The 22,511-nt window shown below is 37.4% G+C and overlaps 1 long non-coding RNA gene across 1 annotated transcript in view; it reads right to left on the reverse strand.

Annotated features, from left to right (window-relative positions):
• Positions 1-3,131: 3,131 nt before the first annotated feature.
• The window catches only part of LOC309619683, a 246,636-nt gene continuing 227,256 nt past the window's right edge, over positions 3,132-22,511 (reverse strand). Inside the window, exon 3 of the long non-coding RNA XR_014239156.1 lies at positions 3,132-5,496. This is a non-coding gene — a long non-coding RNA (uncharacterized lncRNA). The remainder of the gene's footprint in view (positions 5,497-22,511) is intronic.

The following is a 22,511-nucleotide window of genomic DNA, read 5'->3' on the forward strand; positions in this document are numbered from 1 at the left end:
TCTTCCAGCAATAAATAGTTTTTTAAAAAATGTGTGCTAATCAAGGTAACCATAAAATATAAAGTTATAACTTTATATTTGAATTTATCTAATTAGCATTAAATTTGTCATTGGAATTTTTTATCCTGTGAATTGCCTTTTTCTATTTTTGCCAATTTTTCTCTAGAGTTGCTTCTATTTATCTTGTATTCATAACGAATCCCTGTGCATCACAATTATAAGCACTTTGTTTGTCATCTGCATTGTTTTTCAAAGCCAAACATTTACCTATTGATTTTTAATTTAAATGTACAATATTTGGTTTACAATATTGTGTCAGTTTTAGGTGTACAGCAAAGTGATTTATACATATATTTCAGATTATTTTCCATTATAGGTTGTTAAAAGATACTGAATATAATTCCCTGTGCTATACAGAAAATCCTTGTTGCCTATCTATTTTATGTATAGTAGTTAGTATCTGTTAATCCCATACTCCCAGTTTGTCTCTACCCCTCTCCCTCTCCCCCTGGGTAACCATAAGTTTGTTTTCTTTGTGAGTCTGTTTCTGTTTTGTATATAGATTCATTTGTGTTATTTTTTTAGATTCCACATGTAAGTGATATCATATAATATTTGTCTTTGTCTGGCTTACTTAGCTAAGTATAATATAGTTCATTAAGTATAACTGTTGCTGCAAATGGCAATATTTCATTTCTTATGGATGAGTAATATTCCATGGTGTGTGTGTGTGTGTGTGTGTGTGTGTGTGTGCGTGTGCATATTTTCTTAAGCCAACTGTCTCTTAATGGGCTCTTGGGTTGTTTCTATGTTTTGGCTATTGTAAATTGTGCTGCTATGAACATTGGGGTGCATGTATCTTTTTGAACTATATTTTTGTCTGGATATATGCCCAGAAGTGGGATTGCTGGATCATATGGCAACTCTATTTTTACCTTTTTAAGGAAGCTCCATACTGTTCTCCATAGTGGCTGCACCAATTTACATTCCCACCAACAGTATAGGAGGGTTCCCTTTTCTCCACGCCCTCTCCAACATTTATTATTTATAGACTTTTTGAGATAGCCCTTCTGACTGGTGTGAGGTGATACCTCAGTGTGGTTTTGGTTTGCATTTCTCTAATAATTACAGATGTTGAACATCTTTTCATGTGCCTGTTGGCCATCTGTATGTCTTCTTTGGAAAAACGTTTATTTAGGTCTTCTGACCATTTTTTGATTGGGTTGGTTGATTTTTTAATATTGGGTTCTATGAATTGTTTGTATATTTTGGATATTAATCCCTTGTTAGTCACATCATTTGCAAATATTTTCTCCTATTCCATAGGTTGTCTTTTTGTTTTGTTAATGGTTTCCTTTTCTGTGCAAAAGCTTTTTAAGTTTGATTAGGTCCCATTTGTTTATTTTTGCTTTTATTATTATTATTATTGCCTTGGGAGACTGAGCTAAGAAATATTGCTTCAATTTATGTCAAAGTATATTTTGCCTATGTTCTCTTCTAGGAGTTTTATTGTGTCATGTCTTATATTTAAGTCTTTAAGCCATTTTGAGTTTATTTTTGTGTATGCTATGAGGGAGTGCTCTAACTTCATTGATTTACATTCAGCTGTCCAGCTTTCCCAACACAACTTGCTGAAGAGACTGTCTTTTCCCCATTGTATATTCTTGTCTTGGTGTGTGGGTTTATTTCCGGGCTCTCTATTCTGTTCCACTGATCCATATGTCTGGTTTTGTGCCAATACCATGCTGTTTTGATTACTGTAGCTTTGTAGTATTGTCTGAAGTCTGGAAGGGTTATGCCTCCAGCTTTGTTCTTTATTCCTCAGGATTGCTTTGGCAATTCTGGGTCTTTTGTGGTTCCATATAAATTTTAGGATTACATGTTCTAGTTCTGTGAAAAATGTTATGGGTATTTTGATAGGAATTGCATTAAACCTGTAGACTGCTTTGGGTAGTATGGCCATTTTAACAATATTAATTCTTGCAATCTAAGAGCATGGGATATCTTTCCATTTTTTTGAATCATCATTTTTTGGCTATTCTCAAGCATTTATTACTAAATATACATTTGTAGATAATTTTATACAATATTAAATCAGATGATTTTAATATTCTTATACTCTGGTGAATTTCCCACAGTGAGCATGAATTTGTCATTTATGACTAGCAAATGATACATGATATATAAAAGAAGAAAGAAAAACAAGGGTAAGAGTATTGAGGATGAGGTTCCTGGTGTCTGCTCTGGGCTATATGAAAGCAAGATTAGATAATCATGTTGTACAATACAAGCTTTGAGGCAGATGAGGAGGTAAAAAGAATGCACACTCCTTGTTTCTGCACAAGGATATGCACCCTAAGTGGCAAATCATATCAGACTCATATTCGGTGGAGCATTTTTTCAATGTGAAAGGAGAAATGAAAGCAATACTTTTTTGTTTCACACAAGGATTCCATGAATTATGCTCTGATATTGTAGCTTGACTAGAGTGCCTAGGATTTTGGTTCCCTAGTTATGTTTTGAGGAACACTCGTATCTCTCTTGGTGCATAAAGGTGTTCTTTGCTCAAACAGATGTGGGAAACGTAGCTCATTTTGGTAGAGCTCTGAAGAAGATGTACATGTAGCTTTGTTTCACTCAACATTTCTCAAATTTAACTTAACATGGAATCTTTTTTTCTGAGATATATTTTGAAATTATAATGGAACTCACAGAAGATACTTTGGAAGATGTTGGTCCTGGGAAAGGTAGACTGGGGATTGTCAGGTCAAATGAGCTCACTAGGCAATGAACAAGGTGGGGGATATTACTAGACTCAGAATATGTTTATTTAAAATTACTTATGGCCAAAGTAGAAAAATTTTTTTAAATCTCAGAAATGTGAACTCTATCTGAATTCTTGCTAGATTCCTATGTTTGGCCATAGATTATGCCTTGATTCTGGGAAGGAGAAAAATTTATAAGTGGCATAGTTAAAATTCTCAGTGCCCTTTCCAATAATGTCCCAATTAAGTCATCATTCATTTTTATTTCTGTCTTGCATATTCTTTTCCTTTGAGGCTGACAGTTGGTGTTTGGATCACTTAAAAACAAATTTCTCCCATGCTTTTCCCTCTTGTCAAGTCTTTTTTTTTTTTTTTAACCCTTTTTAAAAAAATTAATTAATTTATTTATTTTTGGCTGTGTTGGGTCTTCGTTTCTGTGCGAGGGCTTTCTCCAGTTGCGGCGAGCGGGGGCCACTCTTCATCGCGGTGCGCGGGCCTCTCACTGTCGCGGCCTCTCTTGTTGCGGAGCACAGGCTCCAGACGCGCAGGCTCAGCAGTTGTGGCTCATGGGCCTAGTTGCTCCGCGGCATGTGGGATCTTCCCAGACCAGGGCTCGAACCCGTGTCCCCTGCACTGGCAGGCAGACTCTCAACCACTGCGCCACCAGGGAAGCCCTCAAGTCTTATTCTTCTCTGGAAAGGTGCTCAGAATTATCTGAAAAAGAAAATGCTCTATGTGTCTCATTTTCCCAAGGCAATTACTAGTTAACCATCTCTGCCTTCAGCAGAGGTAGGAGTACTTATGGAGGTAGAAGAGTACTTACAGTGCTTGGCTTCATCTTCTGTAACATTAACATTTCCTTGGATACATATAGCTGTTATTCTGAGGAACTCAACACTTATGCAACTATTTTTGTACATGTATTTAAAAATGTATATAGATTATGTTTACAAATACTGTATCACACACATGTAGACTGATTACTTAGCATTTATTCTAGTTTAAATTCCTGGCAGCTAAGACAGGGCAGGTTTATGTATAACAGCTGTGAGTGGATCACTGGCGAGTGGAGGCTGGAAATTGGTGTATACCCGGTTTTCTGCTAAGAGAGTTGTGCCACTGAATCTCTAAGGTCTTTTCTACCTCCAAGATTTTTATTCTTCAGGGGAGAAAAGAATAACTTCTCAAGTAAAGGCAATAGCCCACATACATAAAAAATGAGGCATGGCAGAGTTAGGATTGGAACCCTGGCATTTTATTCCCAGCCTGCGATTGTTTCATCAAAATGCTCCTTTTCATTTAGTTCCTGCCCTTGTGACTTGTGCTTTGGAGATTGGACGAAGTAGAAAATGTTATTGTTTTTAGATTTTTGAATTCAGATGGAATGGGTAGTCAGCTAGTGACCAGAGGCTTCCGCAGTGTCAGGGGAAATGGTGTTGCCAAGTGTCCTTGAGGCTTTACCATCTTCTGCTCGAGCAGATGGTAGGCAGAAGCAGCATCTTGAAAAGCTGAAGAAGGCCAAATGGAAAATGACCCCTGGAACAGACTTTCAGAATGTGATGGGGCCATTCTCTATACCTCTTGTGTCAGTTGGTGATGTTGTCTTCTTTCTCTTTTGCTCTTCATTGCCTAGAACACTCTCTATTTCACTCTTTGTAGAACTGACTTCTTTCTGTTCCTTCGAATCTTTCCTCCTCAGTGCAGCCTTCCTTGGTGACCCTCCTAGGTTGATTTACCCTATTTTTCTCCACTGTTTTATGTTTCCAAGCCATTTATAAGCATTCACCACAATATGCAATTACTGGATATTTTTGTTTGCTTCCGTATTAGTCTCTCTCTTACTAGACTGCAAAATTCATGAAGGCAGAGGCCATGTCTGTTTATATTTCTGTGTAATCAGTATGATTTATGAATAAATATGTTTTATGAAGAAGTAACTCTAAAATCCATTTTCTGGTTCTGAAGAACCTAGGGGCAGGACAGGAGTAAAGACGCAGACATAGAGAGTGGACTTGAGGACACGGGGAGGGGGAAGGGTTAGCTGGGACGAAGTGAGAGAGTGGCATGGACATATATACACTACCAAATGTAAAATAGGTAGCTAGTGGGAAGCAGCCACATAGCACAGGGAGATCAGCTCGGTGCTTTGTGTCCACCAAGAGGGGTGGGATAGGGAGGGTGGGAGGGAGATGCAAGAGGGAGGAGATATGGGGATGTATGTATATGTATAGCTGATTCACTTTGTTATACAGCAGAAACTAACACACCATTGTAAAGCAATTATACTCCAATAAAGATGTTAAAAAAAAGAAAAAATATCCATTTTCATATCATTTAAAAATTAATAATTGTAGAGTCACTTAGTAAAACACGTCACCTGTAAAACACTTAATGAACGCTAAATAAATGGTATTGTAAAATGAGAACTTATTTTTAAAAATTAAGCATCATACTAGGTACGATGAAAATATGCAAACCTCTGAAAATTCTAAGAACAATAAGTACAGGTATTTAAAATTACATTAACAACCATAAGACCAAAAAAGGAATAAATCTGCTGCCCAGAGGGGCAAGGGAAGTTGTCAATGATGTAATGTTGATGTATGATAAAGAAAGTACAATTTAACTTTAATTTTTTTCTCTAACCTTCGCTACTTTGGATATTGCTCTTCTGGACTAAATATGCTATAGTAGAAACAGGAGAACAGAAATTCAAGTTTAGTTAAAAAAACTATGAGAGCATATAAAGCTGCTGTGCAACTATTAAATTCTCTTGGTTATATAATATATTATATATGTAATACATTTTATAAATATATAATATATTTTATTCGTGGGGCAAGAAGACTCAAAAGGAAACTAGAAAACTTCCACTTTGAGGAAGATGGAGTAGATGAACTTTTCCCTATTCTTCCCAGTGAGTACAACTAAACAGGTTGGAGAGTATGTGTAAACAAACAGGAAGACTCTGATAGGTTGGAAAGAAGAAGGCAGAAGGTCTAGGGTCCTCAACTTGAGAAAGAACACGTGTGAGTTCCCTGGATTTTCATTTTGCCTCATACATCCCAGACTGGAAGTAATCAAAGTCTGCTTTCCCTAGCCAAAGGTCCAGGATAGAAGCACTACTACAAGATGAAAAAATTGTGGACAATAATCACTCTTCTCCAGCCAAACACCACAGAGAACACTCCATCCCCATCCAATCCAACAATGGCCAAATCAGAAGCCTAGACTTCCACTCTCACCAGGGTGAAATGAGGCACCCCAACCCCTTACCACTGTGGTGTTGAATAGCAAGCTGAGACTACTATCCCTCTAGATGGTAATGTTATCCCCCTGCCATCCCACAGAGTCACCTGAGACCATATGGAAAGTCTCACATTTCCCCCCACCTACCCACACAGCAGTAATAAGGAGCCCCACTCATTCCTTCTGGGATGGTATCAGATGAGTCCTAGTGGAGACTCAGGACTTTCACCACCATCCAGTGATAGCTAAGTCACCCCCTTGTGGTATCAGTAGAAGCTACATGGGGAGCAATATTAAATCACTCCTTTTTTATGGCTGAGTAATATTCCATTGTATATACGCACCACAACTTCTTTATCCATTCCTGTCGATGGACATTTAGTTTGCTTCTGTGTCTTGGCTATTGTAAACAGTACTCAGCCAAAAAAAAGAATGAAATAATGCTATTTGCAGCAACATGGATGGACCAAGAGATTATCATACTAAGTGAAATAAGTCAGACAGAGAAAGACAAATATCATGTGATGTCACTTATATGTGGAATCTAATTTTAAAAAGATACAAGTGAACTTATTTACAAAACAGAAGCAGACTTACAGATATCGAAAACAAACTTATGGTTACCAAAGGGGAAATGTCGGCGGGAGGGATAAATCAGGAGCTTGGGATGAACACACACAAACTACTATATATAGGATAGATGACTGACGGGGATCTACTGTATAGCACAGGGAGCTCTACCCAATATTCTGTGATAACCTATGTGAGAAAAGAATCTGAAAAAGAATGAATATATGTATATGTATAACTGAATCACTTTGCTGTACACCTGAAACTAACACAACATTGTAAATCAACTATAATAAAATTAAAATATTAAAAAAAAAAATAAAGCACCCCTTCCATCCCAGCAGGAGTGGTATAATGACGGAGTACTAGGGAGCTGGAACTCCCAGCCCTGCCCAGCAGTAATGAGAAGTCTCCATCCCCAGTTAGAGGTCAATGAACGCCAAGAGAGGGATGGAGACTTTTATCCAATCTGGCAGTAACAATGCAGTGCCATCCCATCCCACTTTTCCTTGCCAGAGCGTGTCATAGAAAGCCAGATAAAGAAGAAGTTGTAAACAGGATCAAAAGTTTCATAACAATAGAAAAATACCCAGGTTTCAATGGACAAATACACAGATATGTTGAAAATAAACTGATGGGGAAAGATATATCATGAAAAGATAAACTGTAAGAAAGCCATCATTTTGTCATTCCAGGAATGTTATATAAATGGAACGATAAACTGAGTAAGCTTTGAGATTTTCTGTTTCCATATGCATAATTATGTGGAGCTGCATCCAGGTTGTATGTAGCAATAGTTTGTTCCTTTTTAATTACTGAGTTGTATTCGATATTGTGTATATATTACAACAGCTTAAGTATTCACCCACGGAGGGACGTTTCCAGGTTTTGGCTACTATGAATACAGCTGCTACAAACATTCACCTATAGGTTTTTGTGTGAACACAAATCTTCATTTCTCTGAAATAAATACCTAGGAATGGAATTTCTGGATATAGTAGTTGAATGCTTAGTTTTTAAAAGGAACTTCCAAACCATTTCCTAGACTAGCTATACCATTTTACATTTCCACCAAGAACGGTTGAGTAATCTACTTTCTCTGCATCCTCACCAGCATATAGTGCTGCCATTTTATATATACATATAAAAATATTATATATATATTAAATGTTCTGATAGATGTGTAGTGATATCTCATTATGGCTTAAATTTGCATATTTTCATATACATATTTGTCATTTAAATATCTTCTTCAGTGAAATTTCCCTTCAGGGGCTTTGGCCCATTTTCTAAATAGATTTTTGTTTTAAATAGTTGACTTGTGAGAACTCATATATTTTAGGTAACAATCCTGTGTCAGAGGTGTAGTTTGCAAATATCTATCCCCCCCTGTAAGTTTTTAAAAAATCCTTTTAACAGGGTCTTTCACAGAGAAAAAAATTTTGATGAAGTCCAGTTTGTCAATTTTTTCCTTTTGTTGTCAGGCATGTGATGTCAAGTCTAAGAACTCTGCCTAGCTCTAAGTATTAAGGATATCTATTTTTTTCTAGAATGTTTTATTTTACATTTTACGTATAAGTCCATGATCCATTTTGAGTTAATTTTTATTTTTTATTTTTTAAATTTTGAATTAATTATTAAATAAGGAGTGAGATTTAGGTCAAGGGTGTTGTGTGTGTGTGTGTGTGTGTGTGTGTGTGTGTGTGTTTTGGTCTATGGATGTCCAGTTGCTTTAGCACCATTGGCTGAAGGGCCCACCTTTCCTCCATTGAACTGTTTTTGCACTTTTTTCAAAAATCACTTGGGCATATTTGCGTGTGGCTATTTCTGACTTCTATATTTTGTTCCGTTGGTCGATTATGCCCTTCCACCAATACCACATAGTCTGGATTATTATAAATATCTGAAAGATCTTGAAATCAGGTAGGTTGATTCCTCCTACTTTGGTCTTCTTTACCAAATTATTTTTAGTTTATTTGCATCTTCATTAAATTTTAGAATAATCCAGTCTACATTTCCAAAAACAATTTGCTGAGATTTTCATACAAACTGTGTTATACCTATATATCAATCTGGGGAGAAATAACATAATTATGTTGTTGAGCTTCCAATCACTGAACCTGGTATATCTCCCCATTTATTTAGATCTTTAAGTTTTTTCACCTGTGTTTGGTACTTTTTTTAGAATACTCATCATGTACATTTTCTCCTTGTTTACACCTAGCTATTTCATATCTTATGTGTGATTATAAGTGATATTGGATTTGTAATATTGGTGTCCACAGGTTCATTGCTAGGATCTGGAAATATAATTGAGAATTGTATGTTTATCTTATATCCTGAAAAATTACTGAGCTTACATTAATTCTAGGAGATTTTGCTAAGTTTCTCGTGAGGCACCACATAGGCAATTATGTCACCTCCCTACAGTGTCATGAGGATGGAACACTAGGTTCCCATCTTGGCCTTTTCTGATGCGGGTGAGGGTTTGCTCACAGTTTTTTCTGTTGTGTGTGACTGGAGTAGAGTGGTTATTGTCTAATAATATTGTCTTTCTAGCTTTGCCACTTTCCTGGTCCTTTGAGAAGATAGAACAGGCTTTTGGGGGGCTCCTTTTCTCTGTACTTGTGGTATTTCTAGGTTTCTATCTCCTTCAGCTCTAAGCATGGACTATGCAAAGTAAAAAGGAAAACTCAGGGAAATCATCACTGTAACTGTTCCTCATGTTCTGAGATCCTCAGCCAATCTGCCTTCTCTCCAGCTTTCAGAGTGTCCTTATGATAATTTTTATTTATAACGTCCAAGTTTAAATTGTACTTAGTGGGAGAAATAGGGAAAACAAATACTCCATCTTCTTAGAAATGTAATTTCCAATACTGATTTTATAATATACATGGATTTATTTCTTCCATCTTATTTGTTGCTATTTTCCCTGCTTTTTGGTGCTTCTTGTTTCTCTTTTTTTTTCCTGTCCTCTGGAGTTTATTTCTTTTTCCCATATACCACCACTGATTTAACATTATACATTCTCTATTTTTTTAAAATAAATATCCTTAAATTTTTAACACACATACTTGACCTTTCAGATTCAACAATTCACGTATACCTCACTTTCCTCCAGAAAGATACAAAGATCGTAGAGTTCTTTACTTTCAAAAGCTCTCTCTCTCTCACTTACAGTAGATTATTTCCTTATGTTTTATATTTTGGTTCATGAAAGGAATCATTAAGATCTTGGGAGGGCAAATTCTAGGTGGCTTCCTTTGATATGTATGAGAGGTTATGTGTTTTATGCTAACATTTTTTATTAATTTGGGGATAGGCGTTCTTGACCATTCAGGTATGATAAATTTAAACCTCAAATGCACATTATAAATTCTTAGTGAAAGGGACCTTTTCCAAGAATAGAAGGTAGGCCATAATAAAGTAAACAAAAAATAGAAGACCCCAAACAAACTTCTGTGATTCTTCCTATTGTGATGTCTAGACTTTTTCCTATTGTACCTATTTGCTAAGTCTGTAGTTCTACAGAGGTTCTGATTTCATATGGGAATCTCAGTTTCACCTTTCCACCTTGAAAAGGCCAAGCTTTATTTCTAGCCTTTTCATGCATGTTAATATTCTAGTTCCTGTACAGCTTCAGAAACTGGCTTAAGTTAGTGAGTTACCTAATGCTGGAGATATTCAAGCATCTTTGAAAGTGGTATGGTGATTCCTCAAGACTCCTTTAACTTTAAGACGATCAAAAACTGCATAAATAGTATCTAACACTGTATCATTTGTGCTGTTTGTATGAGACAATTATCTAATGAACAATGCATGTAAAATGTTTAGAGATCATACTTGATGTTTGATGACACAGCATGATAACATGATATGGTTACAGAGCAAGTATACAGAAGGCAGAATGACAAAGTACTGCATGACCAAAGTGTAACATAGGAAAGAATCACATCTTTTCCTTGGAGATTACTATAAGCAAATACTTTCCAGTCTTGCACAAATGACTGACTGTGTTCTTCTGAGATGATCATAAATATAGATGTTCTGTTCCTATCATTAATGACTCAATAAATAAAATCCCCATATAATCTTCAAAAGTATAGTGTGATATCCAGAATGTTATAGACAGCTGTGCCTCCTGGTGATGTGTGGAAAATTTGATAAAATGCCTCAAATGTTCTGAAGATAAAAAGTGCCATGCACCATAAATGATAAGTGATGGTCATAATTGTAGAGAATGGCCACAGGAAGAGACACTATTGCTACCTAGCAAAAGTTGCTTCCTCTTTTCAAACACAGTAACATTGTTATTTCTTTATAAAGGACTTTAAGAAACCTCATATAAATCTGGTTCTCATAAAGCTGGAAATGGTGTAGACTCAATGTACTATCCAGAGAGCATTTAGTCCACTCTCTGCCTCTCTTAAATTAATTGACTCTCTGGATAAGTCAAGCCAGGAAAATGTCCTGTATCCTCATATGGGTATTATTTTAGCATATTAGACAACCTAACCTAATCCTCTGTTCTCCTTCAGATTCACCTGTACTGGTTAACTACTTTCATGGAAGAACAACATAGACAAAATATAAGATGGACTAAAACAGCTGACATTTTAATTCTATATTTGCCAGCACATTTCATCGGTTAAAGGACCATTTATTTTGTCCACGTGAAGTCTGAAGGGTTACAAAAGTAGGAGTTAATTTGGTTGATCCAGCAATGAATTATGCCAATGTATGTAAATGGCTTTATGTTCTGCTTAATGATGTAAGCAGTTGACCATATAGGGTGACTCATCAGGCTTTTAAAATTCAGGATGGAATGCATTAGTAAAATTACTGTGAGCAGTGGTTCAGCTTGCACAGCTGGATCACCTTCAAAAATGCTGTTTTGGGCACGTTTTTTTCAGTAGGAGGTTGGTGTGATCTGGTGCTTAGCCTGACTCTCTTCTCTTTGGGTTTGGAGACATATGGCAACATTCATTTCCCTTGGAAAGACCCAGTGTTACCCTAGGTAAAGAGTGGATCAGAGAAAACACTGCAGGTGTTCACAGCTGAAGGTATCAATGCCTAATTAGCTTTACAAATCCAGAAGAGAGGAATAATTCCATTAAAAATAAATTTCACATAATAAAGTGTGATCCACAAACTCAGCAAATCTGCAATGAATATGAAAATCGTCTGTATTCCTAGCACTGTGATCATAGATCTGCAGCATACAGGAACAGGTGTCCTATAAAAATATCAGTTCTAGCTCTTAATTTAAATGAGTTTCTCTCTCGTAATGCTCACTGATTCACTTAGGTTTACTGCTCCAGTGAGTAATATGCCAAGAGGACAACAAACACCTACTTTCTTTAAAGTCTACTTTTTTATTTGAATGCATCTCAAACAGGAAGCACTGCTAGGCCAAATGGCCACATTTAAGATCCATTCAGAGTCTCTAAAATGAAAAAGATGAAATATTTTGGAGGTACATATTGAAGGCTATGCTATTTTTTCTGATAACTCATCTCAAAATGGTTCCATATATGTTCGCGAGTCCAGAGCAGAGAAATTGAAGTATGTTCATTTCAACATCACTTCCAGAAGATACTAAGTAATGTTTTCAGATTTTAAGTTTCTATTTTCTGGGAAACTTATACAGAGAAGCATTTCAATGTTATGTGTGTTCATAGCCAAATAATAACATGGCATTTAATATTTGTTCATGAGAACAAACTTTATTGCACATTCTGGATCACAAAATTCTCCAATTCTCCATCCTTTATTTAAGACAAGAGTTATTGAGAGTTTGATGTGAATGAAGAAAACATTTCCTTACACATTGAACCTTGGCCACATTTCACATTCCTCTTTTCCAGTCTTTATTGAGCAACGAGAAAAGGCAAATATCAAGAAGAGGGACTTCCCTGGTGGCAGAGTGGTTAAGGATCTGCCTGCCAATGCAGCAGACACGGGTTCGAGCCCTGGTCCAGGAAGATCCCACATGCCACAGAGCAACTAAGCTCATATTCCACAACTACTGAGCCTGCGCTCTAGAGCCCGCTCACCACAACTACTGAGCCCACCCACGCACCACAACTACTGAAGCCCGCGTGCCTAGAGCCCGTGCTCCGCAACAAGAGAGGCCACTGCAATGAGAAGCTCGTGAACCACAACGAAGAGTAGCCCCTGCTCGCCTAAAGAAAGCCTGTGTGCAGCAACAAAGCCAAAAAATAAATAATACAAAACAAATAAATAGAAATATTAAGAAGGAAAAATGAGAAAAAGATTTGGAGAGAAGGAGATGAAAAGGTTAAGAGGAGTGAGAAACCCAATATATGAATGGACAATAGCCAGACCATATAGAAAAACAGAAATCTGACCCACAACCTACAGCAAGCCTGCTCAGTAAAGCAAGCCCTTTATCTATCATGAACAGCCCAGGAACCGAGCCTGTTGTAAGTCGGACTGGTATAGTCAGATTGCTATCTCTAGTAACAATCCGGAAAGATGAACAATAACTTTCGTAACAATTGTCTCTTAATGGCCAGGAATTGATTAATAACTGACGGCGTCCCTAATTTTTGTCTTTTTTTTTTTTTTTAATTTTATTTATTTATTTTTGGCTGTGTTGGGTCTTCGTTTCTGTGTGAGGGCTTCCTCTAGCTGCGGCGAGCGGGGGCCACTCTTCATCGCCGTGCACTGGCCTCTCACCGTCGTGGCCTCTCCCGCTGCGGAGCACAGGCTCAGTAGGTGTGGCTCACGGGCCCAGCTGCTCCGCGGCATGTGGGATCCTCCCGGTCCAGGGCTCGAACCCGTGTCCCCTGCATTGGCAGGCAGACTCTCAACCACTGCGCCACCAGGGAAGCCCTTAATTTTTGTCTTTGATTCCAACTTAGGACCAAGCAGAGGAAGTCAAATATACACCCATAACCAATCACATGGGATGCCCCACTTCTACTTAGCCTGCCTACAGCTTCCCATGCTAACAGCCTCTATTCAGGCACACCTGACCTTTCCCTCTTTTCCACTATAAAACTTTCCTTCTCTCTGCCTGCCTTTAAGTTTCCGTCAGAACACAAGTGACAGTGGCTGACTCCCTTGCTGTAGTGAGCTCTGAATCGGTCTCCTTTGACTGTCTCGTTTGATGGTCTTCATTTATTTTGACAGGACAAATAAAGAAAAGGAAAAAGGAAGAGGAAGAGAAGACAAAAAGGAAGGATGAGGAAAAGGAAAAGGAGGTTTATAAAAAATGGATAAATAGGGACTTCCTTGGAGGCACAGTGGTTAAGAATCCGCCTGCTGATGCAGGGGACATGGGTTCGAGCCCTGGTCTGGGAAGATCCCACATGCCACGGAGCAACTAAGCCTGTGCACCACAACTACTGAGCCTGAGCTCTAGAGCCCATGAGCCACAAATACTGAAGCCCGTGCTCCACAACTACTGAAGCCCACACGCCTAGAGCCCGTGCTCCGCAACAAGAGAAGCCACTGCAATGAGAAGCCTGTGCACCGCAATGAAGAGTAGCCCCCGCTCACCACAACTAGAGAAAGCCCGCGCAGCAACGAAGACCCAGTGCAGCCAAAAATAAATAAATAAATAAATTTATATATTTAAAAAAAGCATAAATAAAACAAAAACCAACAAAAAAAGGAAAGAATCCCGCCATATCATTCCCAATTCCACAATCCCCACATATGCTCAACCTCGCAGAAATGTGGTCATGGAAATGAGGTTACCAAGTTCAGTGTCCTTTTACAATGTCATTTACCTCGGCCTCTTAATAATTTATGTAACTAAATCTTAATATAAAGCAGAATCCATGCAGTCTTGAAAAGAACTGATCATCTCTCTAAAAGTTCATGCTAATGGTATTCAAATTTTGAACACAGGATTCATAATAGCAAAAATATCAGAATAGTTTTTAGCATTTTAAATCAATCTTTTTTTTTTTTTTGGGTCAAGATTGACATTAATACTGTCCTAAAGGAATGGTCTCTATTGCTACTTTAACTTCCTATTAGGCCTTTGAATCACTTCAGATATAAAAAGTCAATGCTGTGGCAAAGAAGGGAAATCTTGGTAGGGGAAAGATTCTCACCTCTATATTTGGTTTCTCGTGGATACAAAGACCATGCCTTGAAATTAGCAGTAGGATTCAGATTATATCTGAATAGAAAAAAATAATTTTTTTCCAGTGGAGAGGTGGAGAAGAGACTAGTTTTAAATGGAAATGATAAATGAAAGAAGGTCTATTTGGCAGCCAAATTCCTGTTTTGAGAAGAGACTTCTATTCGATATCAGAATGCACAGTCAACCAATGACTTTTTGAAACATAGAACCTTTTTCAAATTTGACTACTTAGGATTCGGGTGGGTCTGCTGGTCTGCACAGGAAGTAGCTGCAGCACAGGGAAAGATGGGATGAAGGTCAAGATGGCTTATTTGTATTAATACTATATCAGTGCTTTGGAACAAACAGTCTCAAGAAGGTTAAAGCCTGATAAACTCAAGGTAAAACAGTCCATCTGCTTCATTTTAGAGATGAGTAAAATGAGGCGCAAAAAGGAGAGAGAGGTTCTGTGTCTAATGTTGCAAAGCCAGGGAGTGTCAGGGTCAGGATCTTGACCTCCTGGGGTTTGCAGCAGGCTACAGCAAACTGCAAGAGAAGGGATCAAAAAATACCGGCAGCTCCATGATGGGGCAGGCACATTAGGCTTCCCTGGCTACGAGGTCTAAGGAAGCTCATCCAGGTGCGACATTGTAATCAGAGACAATGAGCACATAAAACTTGTGTAATAAGATCCAGAATTGGTGTCTGGGAATTGTGGAGTGGTCCATATGGATACAGGCTGGATGCAGCCTCCTGTCTGACAGATGGCTATAGGCTGTGGATATGGGCTGCCTGACAGATGACTGGTCACCATCAAATACGTGAAATGTAGGCATGTAGACCTCAGACTCAAGTCTCCTTTTCAAAGGTGACAACAAGACTTGAACATGTTGTTTCCAGTTCTAGAGATTTACAGGATTGAAGCAGTCCTGGTCCTAAAGTAACTTTACAACTGGGTAAGGAATACTCCACAAAACAGGGGCCCTGTGTCCAAAGCCAGAGAGTGAGTTGGGGTTTGGGCTTCAAGAACTAGGCAGAAGTCCTATTTTGAAAGTTAGGCGTCAGGTTCAGAGAAGTTCTAGTCCTCAGGTGAAAGGGTGACCCGAGTAATCTGACTCCTGACTCTTTAAATTCCCTCCAGTAGGGACTGCATTCACCTCACCTAGAACTTCAGACAGGACTGGGCATAAACAAGGATCAAAGAGTTCTAACTCTTGTAAGACAAGCAGGTGATGAGGCTGGAATCCAGAGAAACAAGCATGATGTCTCATTTCTAGGCAATTTGTTTTTTGACTATTTCATGCTACACCTCTGATTCTTTTAATAATAAATGTAATTCATTTGATGTCAACATTTGTTTTTTTCCACTGCTGAACACCTATGCATTGGAAGTTAAATTTCAGCAAACACTAAGAAACCTGTATGGATTCTTCATTTTTTTAAACAAATATTTACTTGGTGTCTATTTTCCTCAGTGCTGGAAGCTAGGGCAATTACAATACAAACCTTGCCCTCAAGAAGCCTAGATTCCAGTGGAAAGACAGACATTTAAATCAAAAACTATTTCATGTTAATTCAGTGATCTGGTAGCTGAAAAAACCCACAAAAAACAGAGTTTCCTACATCCTGTTTGCTGCTTCTGCACTGTTACTTTTGGAGTCACAGAAGGAAAGATTTCATGCTACAAGTGGAATCTGATCCTGGTTGGGCTTAAGCAGCCATTGGTCAGTTGGCAGAGCTACAGAGCCTTAGAAGTGAATGCTCTTTTTAGTTCCCACTTATTTATCTGACCTTCTGCTCCATCCCTAATACTGACTCTCAATATCACCTGTATGCCTGTCACTCCTCCATCTATTATCTCCAGTCATAAATTATCCTTGGAATAGCCCCACTGCCTCTTAAAGGAATAAAAAACTCAGAGTAAATAAATCCAAGTTCTTGGTAACCCCTCAAGCCTGCCCAATCTTCTGCTTTTCCCATTTTCCTATTTCACAGGTGATTAAAGCTGAGGACTAGGAGAGTAACTAACTTGTTCAATTAGATAAGTTGCCTAACTTGTCTCAGAACTAGTAATGGGACAGGCCAAGTATGAACTAAGGCAGTAGGGTTCCAGAGGCTGAGTTCTTAACCACAATGATCTACTACCTTCTTTTCAATTTAAATTGATTTACATTTTATCTTCTAAAATGTAAAGTTTAAAGTTTCTGTCAGAATATTCCTAATTTCACAAAGATTAAGTGACTCGCTCAGTGTCACAGGCTATTAATTTGTAGATCTAGGATTCAAGCTTGGGATTGTCTGCCTTTGTCTTGCCTGCATGAAGGTTATTTATATGTTATTTCCTCTCTCTCACTGATTCTAGCTCCTTGATTCAAGTTCCTTGAATATTTCATTCATTATTACTTCATTATTTGTACTTCATTTGACTTCTCCTAAAATAATTTTTATGCACAGTAAATATTCATGGTGTATGATCCTTTTAATGTGTTACTGAATTCAGTTTGCTAATATTTTGTTGAGAATTTTTACATGTATATTCATCAGGGTTATTGTTCTGTAATTTAGTTTACTTGTGGTGTCCTTATATGGCTTTGGTATCAGGGTCAAGTGGGATTTATTCCTGGGATGCATGGTTCAACATATGCAAATCAACAAATGTGATACACTACATTAATAGAATAAAAGATACAAATCATATGATCATCTTAATAGATGCAGAAAAAGTATTTGACAAACTAAAACATCCTTTTGTGATTAAACTGCTTAACAAATTGAGTATAGAAGGAACATACCTCAACACAATAAAGGCCAGATATGATAAACCCACAGCCAATGGTGAAAGCTTGAAAGCTTTTCCTCAAAGATCAGGAACAAGACAAGGGTGCCCATTTTCACCACCTCTATTCAACATAGTACCAAAAATCCTAGCTAGGGCAATCAGGCAAGAGAAAAGAAATAAAAGGCATCCAAAATGGAAAGGAAGAAGTAAAACTGTTCTTGTTTGCAGTTGATATATATAGAAAATTCTCATAACTCCACCAAAAACAAACAAAACAAACCTGTTAAAACTAATCAACAAATTTAGTAAAGTTGTAGGATACAATAACAACATACAGAAATCAGTTGTGTTTCTATACATTAACAAAACATCTGAAAAATAAAGAAAGAAAACAATTCCATTCACAATAGCAACAAGATAATAACATACTTAGGAATAAATTTAACTAAGGAAGTGAAAACTCTGTACACTAAAAACTACACGACTTCGTTGAAAGAAAATGAAGAAGACACAAACAAATGGAAAGATATCCTGTGTTCATGGATTAGACGATTATTGTTAAAATGTCCATAATACCCAAAACCATCTATAGAATTAATGTGATCCATAGAAAATTCCAATTGCATTTTTTTTTCCAATTGCATTTTTTAAAAAACAGAAAAAACTCCTCAAATTTGTGTTAAGCCACAAAAGACCCTGAATAGCTAAAGCAATCCTGAGAAAGAATCACAAACCTGGAGGCATCACATTTCCTGATTTCAAACCATACTACAAAGCTACAGTAGCCAAAATAGTACGTTTCTGGCATAAAAATAGACACATAGACCAATGGAACAGAATCCGGTGCCTATAAATAAACAGTCACATATATGGTCAATTACTTTTTGAAAAGGCAGCCAAGAATACTCAATGAAGAAAAGATAGTCCCTTCAATAAATGGTGTTGGGAAAACTGGATAACCACATGCAGAAGAATGAAATTAGACCCCTATCTTACATCACTCACAAAAAATAAATTGGAATGAATTACAGACTTAAACATAAAACCTGAAACCATATAACTCCTAGAAGAAAACAGGGAAAAATATCCTTGACATTGATCTGGCAACAGTTTTTCTGGATATGACAGCAGAGGCACAAGCAACAAAAGCAAAAATAAATAAGTGGGACTACATAGTAGATGTTCAGTAAATATTTACTGAAAATATTATTTTAAAATCTGAGGAATGGCCAAAGCCAGAACAACTGAGCAACAAAATGAAGAAAGTAGTTTTGGATAATATCCCAAGTTCCATAAATATCTCATAATATCCACGAGTCCATACTGCTAAAAAGACATGATTTAATAAATAAATAAATGGAGCAGTATAAAAAAATCTCTCATGCAAAATTTAAAATAATTTATGCAAATACTTCACCTTTAGGGAGAGGAGCATAGCCCCCCCTTCCTTAAATATGGGCTGCATATAGTGACTTGTTTCTAAAGGAAGCAGTATGGGAAAGGTGAAAAAGAGTAATTTTACAGTAGAAAAATTAACAATCACTACCTCAGCCAGGTAATCAAGGTCAAAATCAATAGTGATAAGTCATGTTGATAGTATTACCCTTGATATGATATGATGAAAATGTCAATTTACCCCAGTGGTCTTATCCTCCAAACTAATAACTACATGAGAAAAACACTAGGCAAATCCCAACTGATGGACATCCTACAAATTACAAATGGTCAAGGTCATCAAAAACAAAGAAAAATCTGAGAAACTGTGCCAGCCAAGAGGAGCCTAAGGAGACAGGACTACTAAATATAATGTGATAACCTAGATAGGATACTGAATGGACAAAATACATTAGGGAAAAACTGAGAAAATTTTAATAAAGTATAAATCTTAAAAATTATACATATTTAATATTAATAAACTTACATTGATTTAATATAATTTGTATTAATATTTATTTAATAATAATGTATCAACATTGGTTTGTGTGACAAATATGCCATACTAATGTAAGATGTTAATAATAGGGGAAACTGGGTGTGGGGTATAAGGGAACTCACTATATTATTTTAGCAATTTTTCTGTAGACCTACAACTATTAAAAAATAAGAAGTTTATTTAAAGAAATTATATGACAAAGTCATGCCTCTAAATTGATTTGTTTTCATGATTTCTTTCCAAATATCAGATGTCTATCTCCCCAGGGCCAGAAGCTCCTGGTCACCTACTCTTCCGTTTTTACTCCAAATGTCCAAAAGTATCTGGGTGCAGGCAATACATGGAAGAGTGGCAATGAAAGAAAAATGGTAAATAGTTGGTTTCTATGAAACTTAGCACATTCAGAAGACTTCAGGATTTCCAGTATCATTTCAAAGGTTACCACATCTTTCCAACTCTATGTCTAAATAAATATATTTTTCAATGCCAATTACAGTTTATTCCAGGACCTGGAAAGAAGAACTGTAGGATGTAATCCAAAGAAAGGTGAAGTTGAAGAGGAGAGAGTTTAACCAGGGGTTACAAGAAAAGCCATGTTATACCTTAAAAGAGAATAAAGATTTTACTAGGGCACTCTTCCTATTGGCAGTGCCTGGGGAAAGTCAAAGAGCATGTCTACAGAGGGAATGGACATTCAGGAGCCTTATATTATATCCTGCTTGGCCAACAGAGGGCCACCATTGTGTTCAACTCTAGAATCACCTTCACGTGTTTATTGACCATATCTGGGTGAAACAGAGAATGCTTGGAAATGAGATGAGCTGCACACGGCCAGTGAGGGTGTGGACAATGGGGTCCACCTCATCCACTCAGCACGAGTCCACTCTATTCTATGTGAGTGCCATATATATGCATGACAACTGGGCTATGAAACTGCAGCCACTGTCCTTTCCCAGCTTTAGCCAAACATATATTTATTCACATCCCCTTTTACATAACAGCTCACTTAAAGGCCTGTGGTCACTTACTAGCTGCAAGTCTTATTTAAAGGGGAATGTAAATTCACCCCCTACCCTTCCACCCTTGCTTAAAGGAATCACGGGCAACATTGTACTTCAGCAATCTGACTTCCGTCTTCTATATTATACAAGGGATGACTAGAGCTTCATGGAGCGAGCCACCAGCTATCCACATGCTTTTGAAACCATCAGTAAGACTGGGGATATAATAAAGACACTGACCCACCCAGGGAAAACATTGACTGTAGGTAACCTGAAGTATCTCAGTGGTATGAAGAAAGATATCTCTGTATATTTCATTTACAAATTAATGACAATAATCGCCTCTCTGTTTCATTTACAGTTTGCAGTTGCATTTCTTCATAATCCTATTATATCAGTAGTATACCTGACTTAAATTAGTTCTTGTCAGATTGGATTGTGATTATTTCTGAGACCCCATCATGGCTCATCATGGATTCCCTTGGAATTTGCTAGGGAAGCACAGGTATCCGTGAAAGGGAGAGCTTGTGTTTATCTTATACTCTAGCACAGCGGTCCCCAATCTTTTTGGCACCAGGGACCGGTTTCATGGAAGACAATTTTTCTACGGACCGGTGGCGGGGCGCGGGGAATGGTTCAGGCGGTAATGCGAGCGATGGGGAGCGGCAGATGAAGCTCTGCTCTCCGGCTGCTCACTGCCCGCTGTGCAGCCCGGTTCCTAACAGGCCGGGTACCGGTACTGGTCCGTGGCTCAGGGGGTTGGGCACCCCTGCTCTAGCACATGGAAAGATTTAGCATTGATTTGTGATGCTGGATACGCACTGTGTTGATTGATGCAAAAAATGCCTGATTTTATTTTCTCAGAAACATATCTCAAATATGTCATTTTCTTTGTCTATAATTAGAGAGTAATTTTCTTTGTCATTTTCTTTGTCTATAATTAGAGCGTAATCCTATGCCATTTTGCCCACCTCACAGAGCTATAATAAGACTCAAATGAGATAATGTATATTAAAAAAAAAAACCCCTGGAAATAATAAAGTATCAAATTATGGGGAAAGACAGGAGAGAAGTAACCTCTATAGAATGCCTACTGTTTTTCAGTGCTTTACAAACATAATCCCATAAATCTCATTTACCTTTTACAATATCCCTTTTAGAAAGGGAGATCCAGATGAGTTGAATAGCAGCTCAGGCAGACAGTTCATATTAGCTGAATAATTCCACAAATAGTGGGAGAACCAGAATTTTAATCCTATGCTGTTTAAATTCCAAGATCTTGTTCTGTTTGTTTCTCATTTCTATAAAGATGAGATCCAGTGTCATTCAAAAAAAATGCACCTAAGTCTTTTCAACACTTTATACCTTTTCCAGATGTATCCTGATAAAATGAGAAGCATAACAGACATAGCCAATTCTTCTACAATCTTTGAGTCAATATAACAAAGTATAATAGAAATAGTACTTAGCCGAATAGAGTTAACACATACACAATGAATAAGTGGTTCTTCTTAATGGCTACTTGTGTGACCTCAAGCAAGTCACTCAGATGATTTCTTTTCAGTAACTTCTCTGTACAATCCATTGTAGTTGGAACTGAGAATAAAAAGATAATTAAGACACTGCCCCAAAGAGATAAACATGCAGTCAATTATTTAATAAAATATTATTAGGCTACAGTAGACGTACATCACAAGAAAAAAGTGATACGGACTTGCAGCCTTGAGTTGAGAATTTAGAGTATGTAGAAGCTGATCAAATGGAAGAACGAGAGCTGGAAGTTCCAGGTAGAGGTAGGACAAATAGTCGCTGGAAAGTGTGATGTATTTGGAGAGTAGGGACACTTTTCTCTAAATCTCATTTTCGTCATCTGTAAAATGAGGAGATTCCACGCTATCGTCTCTAAATCCCTATTATACTTTACTCTTCCAAGATTCTGTTTTTGTGTCTTTGACTTCTGCTTCTCATATTCCCATATTTGGTGTAAAAGCAAGTCAACTGCATGAACTAGCCCACTATTCTGCAAAACTAATACAATTAAACTTTAAAGTGAGAAATATACTGACAGATTTATCTACTCTCAGCTGTGAGCTTCGAAAAAACATTAGAAACA

Source organism: Balaenoptera borealis, assembly GCF_965194805.1.
Source record: "Balaenoptera borealis genome assembly, chromosome: 21".
Classification (NCBI taxonomy): domain Eukaryota; kingdom Metazoa; phylum Chordata; class Mammalia; order Artiodactyla; family Balaenopteridae; genus Balaenoptera; species Balaenoptera borealis.